Genomic DNA, 13750 nt, shown 5'->3' on the forward strand with positions numbered 1-13750 from the left:
TGAAAGTATGGCCCCCAGACACCCTTTTAGCTCAGTAATGAAATCACTCCTGAGGTTCAGTCTTCAGCCAAAGGTTAGACAGGCCCATAAAACAAAATGAGACTAAATGGGCACGCCAGCCAGGGTCAAGGACAAGAAGGCAGGAGGGGTCAGGAAAGCTAATAGTGGGGAACCCAAGATTGAGAAGGGGAAGGAGCTGACATGTCGTGGGATTGGCAACCAATGTCACAAAACAATTTGTGCATTAATTGCTCAGGAGAGACTAGTTTGTTCTGTAAACCTTCATCTAAAGAACAATAAAAAAAAAAAATTTTTTTTTTAAGAAAATTGTTCATTTTACCAGTGCTAAAATTTAGTAGCATAAATATATGTCTGACATTTCCTTCTGATGTTTTTAAATCTCTATGGTATACTTTAGTTACATTTTTCATTCCTTTGCACCTTTTTTTCATTATCCGTCTTGCTAGTGGTTTTTCTATTTGATTAGTTTTTATTAAAGAACAGTATTTGAATTTCCTTGCTTCTTTTATTGTTCCTTTATTCTGTTTAGTTTTTACTCTTCTATTTATTATTTCCTTCTCACACAGCCTTTAGGTTTACCCTTTTTTAAGCCTCATAAACTGAATACTTAACTCATTTATGTTCAATCTTTTTTTTTTTTATGGAATGCATTTAAGGTACTATTATTGGTCTATTATTCCAATATTTTTAATTCTCATTGGGTCTTTTTATTTTATGAATGATTTGGAGTGTAATTTTATTTTTCTAAACACATGGGGATATTTTTACTATCTTATCATTGATTTCTAGTTTAATTTCTTTGTATTTAGATAACATGAACTTTATTATACTGATTCTTTGAAATTTATTGAAAGTTCCTCTGTGTTCTAATGTGATCATTGTGTAAATACTCCATGTACTGGAAAGGCATACAGATTCTCTGTTGGACTCAGAGTTCTATCTTTCAGCGTTAGTTTTTAATTATACTGCTTAAATCTTCTCTTAGTAATATCTCTTCGGCTTGTTCTGTAAGTATCTAATGGTGGCGTGTTAAATATCTCACTAAAATTGTAGATTTGCCCATCTTCCCTTACGTTTCGGTCCATTTTTATTTTGTATTTTTCTAGGATATGCTGTTAGGTGCAAACAGGCTGTGATCGTTGCATCTTCTAAGAGGGTCATTCTTTTAATTATGACTACGTTGGCCTCTTGTTCCTATTAATGCTTTAATTCTATTTTGTGTTATACTAATATTGCTAAAAAAGCTAATACGTTCTCTCATTTCTTTGTTTGTAACATGTCTATGTGATGTCCTGTTCTGTGGTGTCCTTTGTTAGTAGCATATGGTTGGATTTTGGTTTTGTATCCATCTATTAATCTCTGTCTTTCAAAGATTTAATCTACTTACGCATATTATAATACCTGATATATTTGGAATTATTTCTGCATTTTATTTTGTGTTTGGACTTTACCAAACTTTTCCTTTGCTTCTTTGTGTTTTCTCCTTTTCTTGCCTCCACTAGGTTGATAATGTTTCTTTCATACTTATTTTGTGCCACCACTGGCTTACAACCTATGGGTTTTATTTCCATTGTTTTAGTTAACTTTTTAACATATATAATTAGCAAACACTTTTTCTAATACCCAGAAGATTACAGTATATTATCTTCCTTCTGGACACAACAAGGATTTTAGCCTTCTTTAGCCATCAAATATTCCTCTTCCTTAGTTTTAAGAAAAGACACAAAGATACCGGGTTTTTTAAATTTCTGCTTCTTTTACATCACTTTTGAATGAAATTGGCCAACACAATTTATTAATTTCAGTACTCCCCAGTATGCCTTGTATCCTGAGACTTCCCTCTGTATTCACTTGTCTACTTTCTAATGCATATCTTTAATAATTCTTTATTGACCATCGAGCAAACACTTACAATTTTATATATTTAAAAATGTTTATTTGCCTTCATTCCTGAATAATAATTCATCTGAGTTAGAACTCTCGGTTGGCACTTCCTAATAGTACTCAAGAGCTCTCTGGCCTCGGTTTTTGCTGACTGAGAAGCCTGTCGAGAATCTCATTGGTGTCGCTTTGTAGGTAGCCTGTCTTTGTTGATTTTTCCCTTCCTCCTGATATTTTGCAGTTTCCCTACAATGAGAACACAGTGTTTTAGACAGAGGGAATTCCTCAATACTATATTCTATGTACTATACATGTATTACATACATAAAAAAAATACATAAATACTATTAAATAGATATTTTAAGGGTTTTATGCCTACAGTTTTTATCCTGCTTTAGATGAAGGTTTATAGAGCAAATTACTATACATATTGTTTTGTGACATTGGTTGCCAGCCCCACGATATGTCAACACTCTCTCCTTCTTGACCTTGGGTTCCCTGTTACCAGCTTTCCTGTCCCCTCTTGCCTTCTCCTCCTTGCCCCTGGGCTGGTGTGCCCATTTAGTCTCATTTTGTTTTACAGGCCTGTGTAATCTTTGGCTGAAGGGTGAACCTCAGGGGTGCCTTCATTACTGAGCTATAAGGGTGTCCAGGGGCCATACTCGGGGTTTCTCCAGACCAGTAAGTCTTTTTTTGTGTATGTGTGAGTTAGAATTTTGTTCTACATTTTTCTCCAGCTCTGTCTGGGACCCTCTATTGTGATCTCTGTCAGAGCAGCCAGTGGTGGTAGCCTACCACCATCTAGTTGTGCTGGACTCAGTCTGGTGGAGGCTGTGGTAGTTGTGGTTCATTGGTCCTTTGCACTAATCTTTCCCTTGTGCCTTTGATTTCCTTCATTCTGCCTTGCTCCACGTGGGGGTGGGATAAGTGAAGTATCTTAGGTCACCACTCACAAGTTCTTAAGACCCCAGACACTACTCAACAAAGTAGAATGGAAAACATTTTCTTTGTAAACTATATCATGCCAGTTGAGCTAGATGTTCCCTGAGACCATGGTCTCTAGCCCTCAGCCCTGTAATTCAGTCCCTTAGGGAGTTGGATATGTCTGTGAAGCTTCCATGACCTTGCCTGGGTCAAGCTGTGCTAACTTTCCCAATGTTATGTACTGTCTTACCTTTCACCAGTTACCACTTATCTATTGTCTAGTTGGAAACCCGGGCAGCTTAGTGGTTAAGAGTTTGGCTGCTAACAAAAAGGTCGGTAGTTCGAATCTACCACGGGTGTGTTTTTTTTTTAATGTCTAGTTAGTGTTTTTCCCTCCCACCCTTCCCCTCCCACCTAACCATCAAAGATTGTTTCCTTCTCTGTGTATTATATGAGTTTTCATAATAGTGGGCTTATACAGTATTTGCCCTCTTGAGACTGACTTGTTTCACTCAACGTAATGCCCTCTAGATTCATCCACATCGTGAGATGTTTTGAAGATTCATCACTGTTCTTTAGTGTTACGTAGTATTCCATTGTGTATGTACCATAGTTTGTTTATCCCTTCATCTCTTGATGGGCACTTAGGTTGTTTCCACCTTTTTACTATTATGAATAATACTGCAGTGAACATGAGTGTGCATATGTCTACTTGTGTGACAGATCTTATTTCTCTAGGGTATATTCATAGGAGTGGAATTGCTGAATCTTATGGTATTTCTATTTCCAGCTTTTTAAGGAAGCACCTTATCATTTTCCAAAATTGTTGTGTCATTTTACTTTCCCACCAGTAGTATATGAGTTCCAATCTCCCCAGAGCCTCTCCAAAGTTTGTTATTTTCTGTTTTTTGGATTCGTGCCAGTAATGTCAGGGTGAGATGGTATCTCATTATCATTTTGATTTGCATTTCTCTAATGGCTAGTGATTGAGAGCATTTCCTCATGTTTCTGTCAGCTACCTGAATGTCTTCTTTAGTGAAGTATCTGTTCATATCCTTTTCTCACTTTTTAATTGGGTTGTTGGTCTTTTCGTTGTAGAGATGTTGGATTTTCCTATAGATTTTAGACCTTTGTTGGATTTGTCATAGCTAAAAATATTTTTTCCAGTCCATAGGTTTTCTTTTTACACTTTTGGTGAAGTCTTTTGAGGAGAATAAGTGTTTAAGTTTTAGGAGATCCCAATGTGTATCGTTAGTTATGGTTTGTATCCTATTTTTGCTCTGTATTAGGGTATTGAACACCCATGGAAGCAGCAGTCAAGAAATCAAAGGACAAATTGCATTTGGGAAGATCTGCTGCAAAAGATCTATTTAAAGTGTTGAACAGCAAAGACGTCACCTTGAAGACTAAGGTGCACCTTACCCAGGTCATGGTGATTTCAGTCACCTCATATGCATGTGAAACCTGCAGACTGAAGAAGAATTGGTGCCTTCGAATTATGGTGTTGGCAAAGAATATTGAATATACCATGGACTGCCAAAAGAACAAACAAATCTGTCTTGAAAGAAGTACGATTAGAAGCAAGGATGCTCATTAAAAGCAAGAATGGTGAGACTTAGTCTCACACACCTTTGATGTGTTAACAGGAGCAACTAGTCCCTGGAGAAGGATATCACGCTTGATAAAGTAGAGGGTCAGCAAAAAAGAAGAAACCCTCAACAATATGGATTGTAGCTACAGCAATGGGCTCAAGCATAACAAGGATTGTGAGGATGGCACAAGACCAGACAATGTTTCATTCTGTTGTACATAGAATTGCTATGAGCCCCACCCGACTGGATGGCACCTAACAGCAACAACATTGTGTATATTCTATAATCCCAGTGCTATATATCCTATATATTCAATACTAATTCTTACTTCATGTCCAGTCTAGAGATGATTTTCTTAGGTAGGAACATTCATCCCCATTCTTCAAGTATCTACATAGAGGGACGCCCACTAGAGAGTAATGTCCTTTCTTCTTGCTCCACCTCTTACCAATCCTCCCACCTGATTGGTGGATAGTGACCATTACGCCACATCCTTTGATTGATAGGGTCACTCTGAGTCCAAATTGACTCCACAGCAGCAAGTTTGGTTTTTGGAATTCATTAAAAGGCTGGGGATTCAATCTATTTCTCCCTCTTTCTGGAGTCATGTGAGGAAGCAATCCGGGGTGTGTCTGTAGCCCCAAATTATTCCAAGAATGGGATCCAGGCTTTGTTGTGGGGATGAGCTGGAGGCGGGGCAGACAGGTAACATCAGCAAGCTCATTTAGCATTTGGTTGCATGGTTTGGCCATATCTTTCAACACAGCTTTTTTCCTTTTTATTTTTTTTAATTGAGATATAATTCACATACCATAATATTCACCCTTTGAAAGTGATCTTTATTAAGTGAAAGCAGCCAGATACCTAAGGCCACATATTGCATAGTTCCATTTATGTGAAATATCCAGAATAGACAAATCCATAGAGACAGAGTAGATTAATGGTTTCCAGAGGGTGGGAAAGGGGGTGACTGGGGAGTCACTTTTAACCACCATATCTGACTCCTTAATCTTTCTTTCAATTGGTTTCAAATACAGCACTGTAAAGAGGGGTGTTAATTATGGAACCCTTAAAACCCCAATGTAATTATTGACTTCTTAGTTTCAGTGATTATACTTTTCATTCCCAAGATTTACTTACAAAGGCACTTGTTCTTATTTCTGCCTAATTTTTTCCATTAAAAAAAGAAAAACTTGTGTTACAATATACATACAGAAAAATACATAAATCACTGGTGTGTACAGGGGTGTATATGATTCAACAAATTACGACAAGTAGCCAAGAAATAAGACATTGCTGTCTTATCATCCCAGAATCCCCTCAGAATCCACCTCACGGAGCTCATTGTTCTTCCTTTCTTTCACAAAGTAAATACTATGCAAAATTCTAACCCAGTATGAGTTTTACCTGTTTTTAAACTCTATTAAAAAAAGGAACCATGCAGTACATTTTATTATGCATTGGCTTCTTTTGCTCACCTTGTTTGGAAACGTTTTTCATTTTTAGTAAATAGTATGCCTTTGTTTTTTTTTTTTCTTTGAATGTCCTAAATGCAATAACACAAAAGTCTTTGTCATACTAATTCATAAAATAATTTCATCTGCAATGAATTCATGCTCTGATTTTGTTTCTGTTTCTGTTTTATTTTGTTCATTGTCCTTTTCAACATTAGTCTTTTTATACGTTTTAAAATTTTTACATGCTTGTTTTGAGTGGATGGATTTTTATTTCTCTGTTTGAAAGGTTTCTGGGTGGTGCAAATTGTTTACACTGGGCTACTAACTTAGAGGTTGGCAGTTCAAGCCCACTCAGTGGCACTGAGGAAGAAAGACCTGGCAATCTTTCTTCCATAAAGAGTACAACCGAGAAAATTCTATGAAGGAATTCTACTCTGTAACCCTCCTGGGGTTGCCATGAGCTGGAATTGACACAACAGCTACAGTTTCGCTTTTTTGTCTGTTTTAATGCTGTATTTGTATGTGTGTTTTGTTTTTCACACTCACATCTTTCTTGTCTATAACTTTTCCGGTTATCACCATCTGTCAACCTGGTCTCATAGTCCAGAACCACGCCTCATGATTACATTTTGCAGCTCCTGCTGTATTCTAGTGGGAATGCCACAGATCCACTTACAAAGCAAGCTGGCAGCTGGCCCAGTTCCTGATATGAAGTCATGTCTTTGTCCCTCCTGAACCTCAGCTCCCACCCTCGCTTTCCAAACTCTTACCCACTTCACAGCCCACAGCTTTTATAAGCCAATCACCAATTACAGTTATCACACTTTTTTTGTTCTACTTGGATCAACAATCGACACCCATGGAAGCAGCAGCCAAGAAAACAGTATTGCATTGGACAAATCTACCGCAGAAGGCCCCTTTAAAGTGTTAAACAGCATAATGTCGCTTTGATGACTAAGCTGTGCCTGACCCAAGCCTTAGTGTTTTCAACAGCCTCATATGCATGTGAAACCTGGGCAGTGAAAAAGGAAGACTGAAGAAGAATTGATACTTGTGAATTTGTGATGTTAGAATATTGACTATACCATGGACTGCCAGAAAAACAAATGAATCCATCTTTGAGGAAGTACAGCCAGAATGCTACTTAGAAGTGAGAATGGCGAGACTTTGTATCGCTTCCTCTGGACAAGGCATCAGGAGAGACCGATCACTGGAGAAAGACATCATGCTTGGTAAAGTGGAGGGTCAGCAAAAAAGAGGGAGACCCTCAATGACACAGTGGCTGCAACAATAGACTCAAACATAGCAATGCTTGTGAGGATGGCACCAGACTAGACAACGTTTCGTTGCTGTGCTAAAGCCGCTGTGAGTCAGAGTTGACTCAATGGCAACTAAAAAAAAAAAAAAGACATTTTTTATTCCAGTCTCCTTTCTTAAGGACTGGGGTCCTCGTGCAGCTGTAGTCAATGGACTTGACCCTGCTCCCCCACGTCACAAGGAGCATGTTTGCAGAAACTAAGATCCTAGATCCACTCCCTGCTTAAAAATGTAAAGCCTGGAAGGCCTGCAGCTACAGCTATGATCAACATTGTGTGCTTCTGTTCACTTTAGGCTTAGACCCTCCTACTAAGGCTTTTGTTACCTTTTTTATTTTTTTAATCTCTTATTGTTTGCTTAGAACAAAAAGGTATTTACACAGCATGAACTCATTGCCCCACCTTGAACTGATAGCTCTGCTCCTTCCTTAAGCTCTTATAACCTGGTTTATGGCAACAACACTCTCCAAAAAGACTCCCTTACATGACCGACCGGTCAGGACATCCAAGAGAAACTAGCTTTATTTCAGTCTTTATCCTGGTTGATCTTCCTGGGACATTTCACATTGAGGGCATCCCCCTGGACCATGCAGCTCTCATCTTCCTTGTTTTCCATTACTCTGTATCTTCCTAATTATCTTCCTGCCTCTCTAAGTGTTCCTTCTCTAGTTCCTACTCACTCTTCTTTGAGTACCCACTCCCTAAATGTATGAGTTTCCCAAAAGAAATCTCTGGCTTTGTTCCTCTTAACTTCCTCCCTATACTCTTCCTTGCATTTTTTTTTTTTTAATAACTTTTATTAAACTTCAAGTGAACGTTTACAAATCCAATCAGTCTGTCACATATAAGTTTACATACATCTCACTCCCTACTCCCACTTACTCTCCCCCTCTTGAGTCAGCCCTTTCAGTCTCTCCTTTCTTGACAATTTTGCCGGCTTCCCTCTCTCTATATCCTCCCATCCCCCCTCCAGACAAGAGTTGCCAACACAATCTCAAGTGTCCACCTGATATAATTAGCTCACTCTTCATCAGCATCTCTCTCCCACCCGCTGACCAGTCCCTTTCATGTCTGATGAGTTGTCTTCGGGGATGGTTCCTGTCCTGTGTCAACAGAAGGTCTGGGGAGCATGGCCGCAGGGATTCCTCTAGTCTCAGTCAGACCATTAAGTTTGGTCTTTTTATGAGAATTTGGGGTCTGCATCCCACTGATCTCCTGCTCCCTCAGGGGTCCTCTGCTGTGCTCCCTGTCAGGGCAGTCATCGATTGTGGCCGGGCACCACCTAGTTCTTCTGGTCTCAGGATGATGTAGGTCTCTGGTTCATGTGGCCCTTTCTGTCTCTTGGGCTCTTAGTTGTTGTGTGGCCTTGGTGTTCTTCATTTTCCTTTGCTCCAGGTGGGTTGAGACCAATTGCTGCATCTTAGATGGCCGCTTGTTAGCATTTAAGACCCCAGACGCCACATTTCAAAGTGGGATGCAGAATGATTTCATAATAGAATTATTTTGCCAATTGACTTAGAAGTCCCCGCAAACCATGTTCCCCAGACCCCCGCGCTTGCTCCGCTGACCTTTGAAGCATTCATTTTATCCCGGAAACTTCTTTGCTTTTGGTCCAGTCCAATTGAGCTGACCTTCCATGTATTGAGTGTTGTCTTTCCCTTCACCTAAAGCAGTTCTTATCTACTGATTAATCAATAAAAAACCCTCTCCCACCCTCCCTCCCTCCCCCCTCGTAACCACAAAAGTATGTGTTCTTCTCAGGTTTACTATTTCTCAAGATCTCATAATAGTGGTCTTATACAATATTTGTCCTTTTGCCTCTGACTCATTTCGCTCAGCATAATGCCTTCCAGGTTCCTCCATGTTATGAAATGTTTCAGAGATTCGTCACTGTTCTTTATCGATGCATAGTATTCCATTGTGTGAATATACCACAATTTATTTACCCATTCATCCATTGATGGACACCTTGGTTGCTTCCAACTTTTTGCTATTGTAAACAGAGCTGCAATAAACATGGGTGTGCATATATCTGTTTGTATGAAGGCTCTTGTATCTCTAGGGTATATTCCTAGGAGTGGGATTTCTGGGTTGTATGGTAGTTCTATTTCTAACTGTTTAAGATAACGCCAGATAGATTTCCAAAGTGGTTGTACCATTCGACATTCCCACCAGCAGTGTATGAGAGTTCCAATCTCTCTGCAGCCTCTCCAACATTTATTATTTTGTGTTTTTTGGATTAATGCCAGCCTTGCTGGTGTGAGATGGAATCTCATCGTAGTTTTAATTTGCATTTCTCTAATGGTTAATGATCGAGAGCATTTTCTCATGTATCTGTTGGCTGCCTGAATATCTTCTTTAGTGAAATGTGTGTTCATATCCTTTGCCCACTTCTTGATTGGGTTGTTTGTCTTTTTGTGGTTGAGTTTTGACAGAATCATGTAGATTTTAGAGATCAGGCGCTGGTCGGAGATGTCATAGCTGAAAATTCTTTCCCAATCTGTAGGTGGTCTTTTTACTCTTTTGGTGAAGTCTTTAGATGAGCATAGGTTTTTGATTTTTAGGAGGTCCCAGTTATCGGGTTTCTCTTCATCATTTTTGGTAATGTTTTGTATTCTGTTTATACCTTGTATTAGGGCTCCTAGGGTTGTCCCAATTTTTTCTTCCATGATCTTTATCGTTTTAGTCTTTATGTTTAGGTCTTTGATCCACTTGGAGTTAGTTTTTGTGCATGGTGTTAGGTATGGGTCCTGTTTCATTTTTTTGCAAATGGATATCCAGTTATGCCAGCACCATTTGTTAAAAAGGCTATCTTTTCCCCAGTTAATTGACACTGGTCCTTTGTCAAATATCAGCTGCTCATACGTGGATGGATCTATGTCTGGGTTCTCAATTCTGTTCCATTGGTCTATGTGTCTGTTGTTGTACCAATACCAGGCTGTTTTGACTACTGTGGCTGTATAATAGGTTCTGAAGTCAGGTAAGGTGAGGCCTCCCACTTTCTTCTTCTTTTTCAGTAGTGCTTTGCTTATCCGGGGCTTCTTTCCCTTCCATATGAAATTGGTGATTTGTTTCTCTATCGCCTTAAAATATGACATTGGAATTTGGATCGGAAGTGCGTTAAATGTATAGATGGCTTTTGGTAGAATAGACATTTTTACTATGTTAAGTCTTCCTATCCATGAGCAAGTTATGTTTTTCCACTTAAGTATGTCCTTCTGAATTTCTTGTAGTAGAGCTTTGTAGTTTTCTTTGTATAGGTCTTTTACATCTTTGGTAAGATTTATTCCTAAGTATCTTATCTTCTTGGGGGCTACTGTGAATGGTATTGATTTGGTTATTTCCTCTTCGGTGTTCTTTTTGTTGATGTAGAGGAATCCAAGTGATTTTTGTATGTTTATTTTATAACCTGAGACTCTGCCAAACTCTTCTATTAGTTTCAGTAGTTTTCTGGAGGATTCCTTAGGGTTTTCTGTGTATATAATCATGTCATCTGCAAATAGTGATAACTTTACTTCTTCCTTGCCAATCCGGATACCTTTTATTTCTTTGTCTAGCCTAATTGCCCTGGCTAAGACTTCCAACACGATGTTGAATAAGAGCGGTGATAAAGGGCATCCTTGTCTGGTTCCCGTTCTCAAGGGAAATGCTTTCAGGTTCTCTCCATTTAGAGTGATATTGGCTGTTGGCTTTGCATAGATGCCCTTTATTATGTTGAGGAATTTTCCTTCAATTCCTATTTTGGTAAGAGTTTTTATCATGAATGGGTGTTGGACTTTGTCAAATGCCTTTTCTGCATCAATGGATAAGATCATGTGGTTTTTGTCTTTTGTTTTATTTATGTGATGGATTACATTAATGGTTTTTCTGATATTAAACCAGCCTTGCATACCTGGTATAAATCCCACTTGATCAGGGTGAATTATTTTTTTGATGTGTTGTTGGATTCTATTGGCTAGAATTTTGTTGAGGATTTTTGCATCAATGTTCATGAGGGATATAGGTCTATAATTTTCTTTTTTTGTAATGTCTTTACCTGGTTTTGGTATCAGGGAGATGGTGGCTTCATAGAATGAGTTGGGTAGTATTCCGTCATTTTCTATGCTTTGGAATACCTTTAGTAGTAGTGGTATTAACTCTTCTCTGAAAGTTTGGTAGAACTCTGCAGTGAAGCCGTCCGGGGGAGGGCTTTTTTTTGTTGGAAGTTTTTGGATTACCGTTTCAATCTCTTTTTTTGTTATGGGTCTATTTAGTTGTTCTACTTCTGAATGTGTTAGTTTAGGTAGGTAGTGTTTTTCCAGGAATTCATCCATTTCTTCTAGGTTTTCAAATTTGTTAGAGTACAATTTTTCATAATAATCTGAAATGATTCTTTTAATTTCATTTGGTTCTGTTGTGATGTGGTCCTTCTCATTTCTTATTCGGGTTATTTGTTTCCTTTCCTGTATTTCTTTAGTCAGTCTAGCCAATGGTTTATCAATTTTGTTAATTTTTTCAAAGAACCAGCTTTTGGCTTTGTTAATTCTTTCAATTGTTTTTCTGTTCTCTAATTCATTCAGTTCAGCTCTAATTTTTATTATTTGTTTTCTTCTGGTGCCTGATGGATTCTTTTGTTGCTCACTTTCTATTTGTTCAAGTTGTAGGGACAGTTCTCTGATTTTGGCTCTTTCTTCTTTTTGTATGTGTGCATTTATTGATATAAATTGGCCTCTGAGCACTGCTTTTGCTGTGTCCCAGAGGTTTTGATAGGAAGTATTTTCATTCTCGTTGCTTTCTATGAATTTCCTTATTCCCTCCTTGATGTCTTCTATAACCCAGTCTTTTTTCAGGAGGGTATTGTTCATTTTCCAAGTATTTGATTTCTTTTCCCTAGTTTTTCTGTTATTGATCTCTAGTTTTATTGCCTTGTGGTCTGAGAAGATGCTTTGTAATATTTCGATGTTTTGGACTCTGCAAAGGTTTGTTTTATGACCTAATATGTGGTCTATTCTAGAGAATGTTCCATGTGCGCTAGAAAAAAAAGTATATTTTGCAGCAGTTGGGTGGAGAGTACTGTATAAGTCAATGAGGTCAAGTTGGTTGATTGTTGTAATTAGATCTTCCGTGTCTCTGTTGAGCTTCTTACTGGATGTCCTGTCCTTCTCCGAAAGTGGTGTGTTGAAGTCTCCTACTATAATTGTGGAGGTATCTATCTCACTTTTCAATTCTGTTAAAATTTGATTTATGTATCTTGCAGCCCTGTCATTGGGTGCGTAAATATTTAATATGGTTATGTCTTCCTGATCAATTGTCCCTTTTATCATTACATAGTGTCCTTCTTTATCCTTTGTGGTGGATTTAAGTCTAAAGTCTGTTTTGTCAGAAATTAATATTGCTACTCCTCTTCTTTTTTGCTTATTGTTTGCTTGATATACTTTTTTCCATCCTTTGAGTTTTAGTTTGTTTGTGTCTCTAAGTCTAAGGTGTGTCTCTTGTAGGCAGCATATAGATGGATCGTGTTTCTTTATCCAGTCTGTGACTCTCTGTCTCTTTATTGGTGCATTTAGTCCATTTACATTCAGGGTAATTATAGATAAATAAGTTTTTAGTGCTGTCATTTTGATGCCTTTTTATGTGTGTTGTTGACAATTTCATTTTTCCACATACTTTTTTGTGCTGAGGCGTTTTTCTTAGTAAATTGTGAGATCCTCATTTTCATAGTGTTTGACTTTATGTTAGTTGAGTCGTTACGTTTTTCTTGGTTTTTATCTTGAGTTATAGAGTTGTTATACCTTTTTGTGGTTACCTTATTATTTACCCCTATTTTTCTAAGTAAAAACCTAACTTGTATTGTTCTATATCGCCTTGTATCACTCTCCATATGGCAGTTCAATGTCTCCTGTATTTAGTCCCTCTTTTTGATTATTGTGATCTTTTACCTATTGACTTCCATGATTCCCTGTTATGTGTATTATTATTTATTTTTTTAAATTAATCTTAATTTGTTTGTTTTTGTGATTTCCCTATTTGAGTTGATATCAGGACGTTCTGTTTTGTGACCTTGTGTTGTGCTGATATCTGATATTATTGGTTCTCTGACCAAACAATATCCTTTAGTATTTGTTGTAGCTTTGGTTTGGTTTTTGCAAATTCTCTAAACTTGTGTTTGTCTGTAAATATCTTAATTTCTCCTTCATATTTCAGAGAGAATTTTGCTGGATATATGATCCTTGGCTGGCAGTTTTTCTCCTTCAGTGTTCTGTATATATCGTCCCACTCCCTTCTTGCCTGCATGGTTTCTGCTGAGTAGTCAGAACATATTCTTATTGATTCTCCCTTGAAGGAAACCTTTCTTTTCTCCCTGGCTGCTTTTAAAATTTTCTGTTTATCTTTGGTTTTGGTGAGTTTGATGATAATATGTCTTGGTGTTTTTCTTTTTGTATCAGTCTTAAATGGGGTTCGATGAGCATCTTGGATAGCTATCCTTTCGTCTTTCATGATGTCAGGGAAGTTTTCTGTCAGGAGTTCTTCAACTATTTTCTCTGTGTTTTCTGTCCCCCCTCCCTGTTCTGGGACTCCA

At 38.0% G+C, this 13750-nt stretch overlaps 1 long non-coding RNA gene across 4 annotated transcripts in view; it reads left to right on the forward strand.

Moving 5' to 3' along the window:
* LOC126077475 (uncharacterized) overlaps positions 1-13750 on the forward strand; it is a 51097-nt gene that overhangs the window by 19708 nt on the left and 17639 nt on the right. The window contains exon 4 of one of the 4 annotated variants that reach the window (XR_007517755.1): positions 4116-4465. The exons of the other annotated variants lie outside the window; for them this stretch is intronic. This is a non-coding gene — a long non-coding RNA (uncharacterized LOC126077475). Of the gene's footprint in view, positions 1-4115; positions 4466-13750 lie in introns of those variants that run through there. 4 annotated transcript variants of the gene reach the window in all.

Source organism: Elephas maximus, chromosome 5 (assembly GCF_024166365.1).
Source record: "Elephas maximus indicus isolate mEleMax1 chromosome 5, mEleMax1 primary haplotype, whole genome shotgun sequence".
NCBI classification, from domain to species: Eukaryota; Metazoa; Chordata; class Mammalia; order Proboscidea; family Elephantidae; genus Elephas; species Elephas maximus.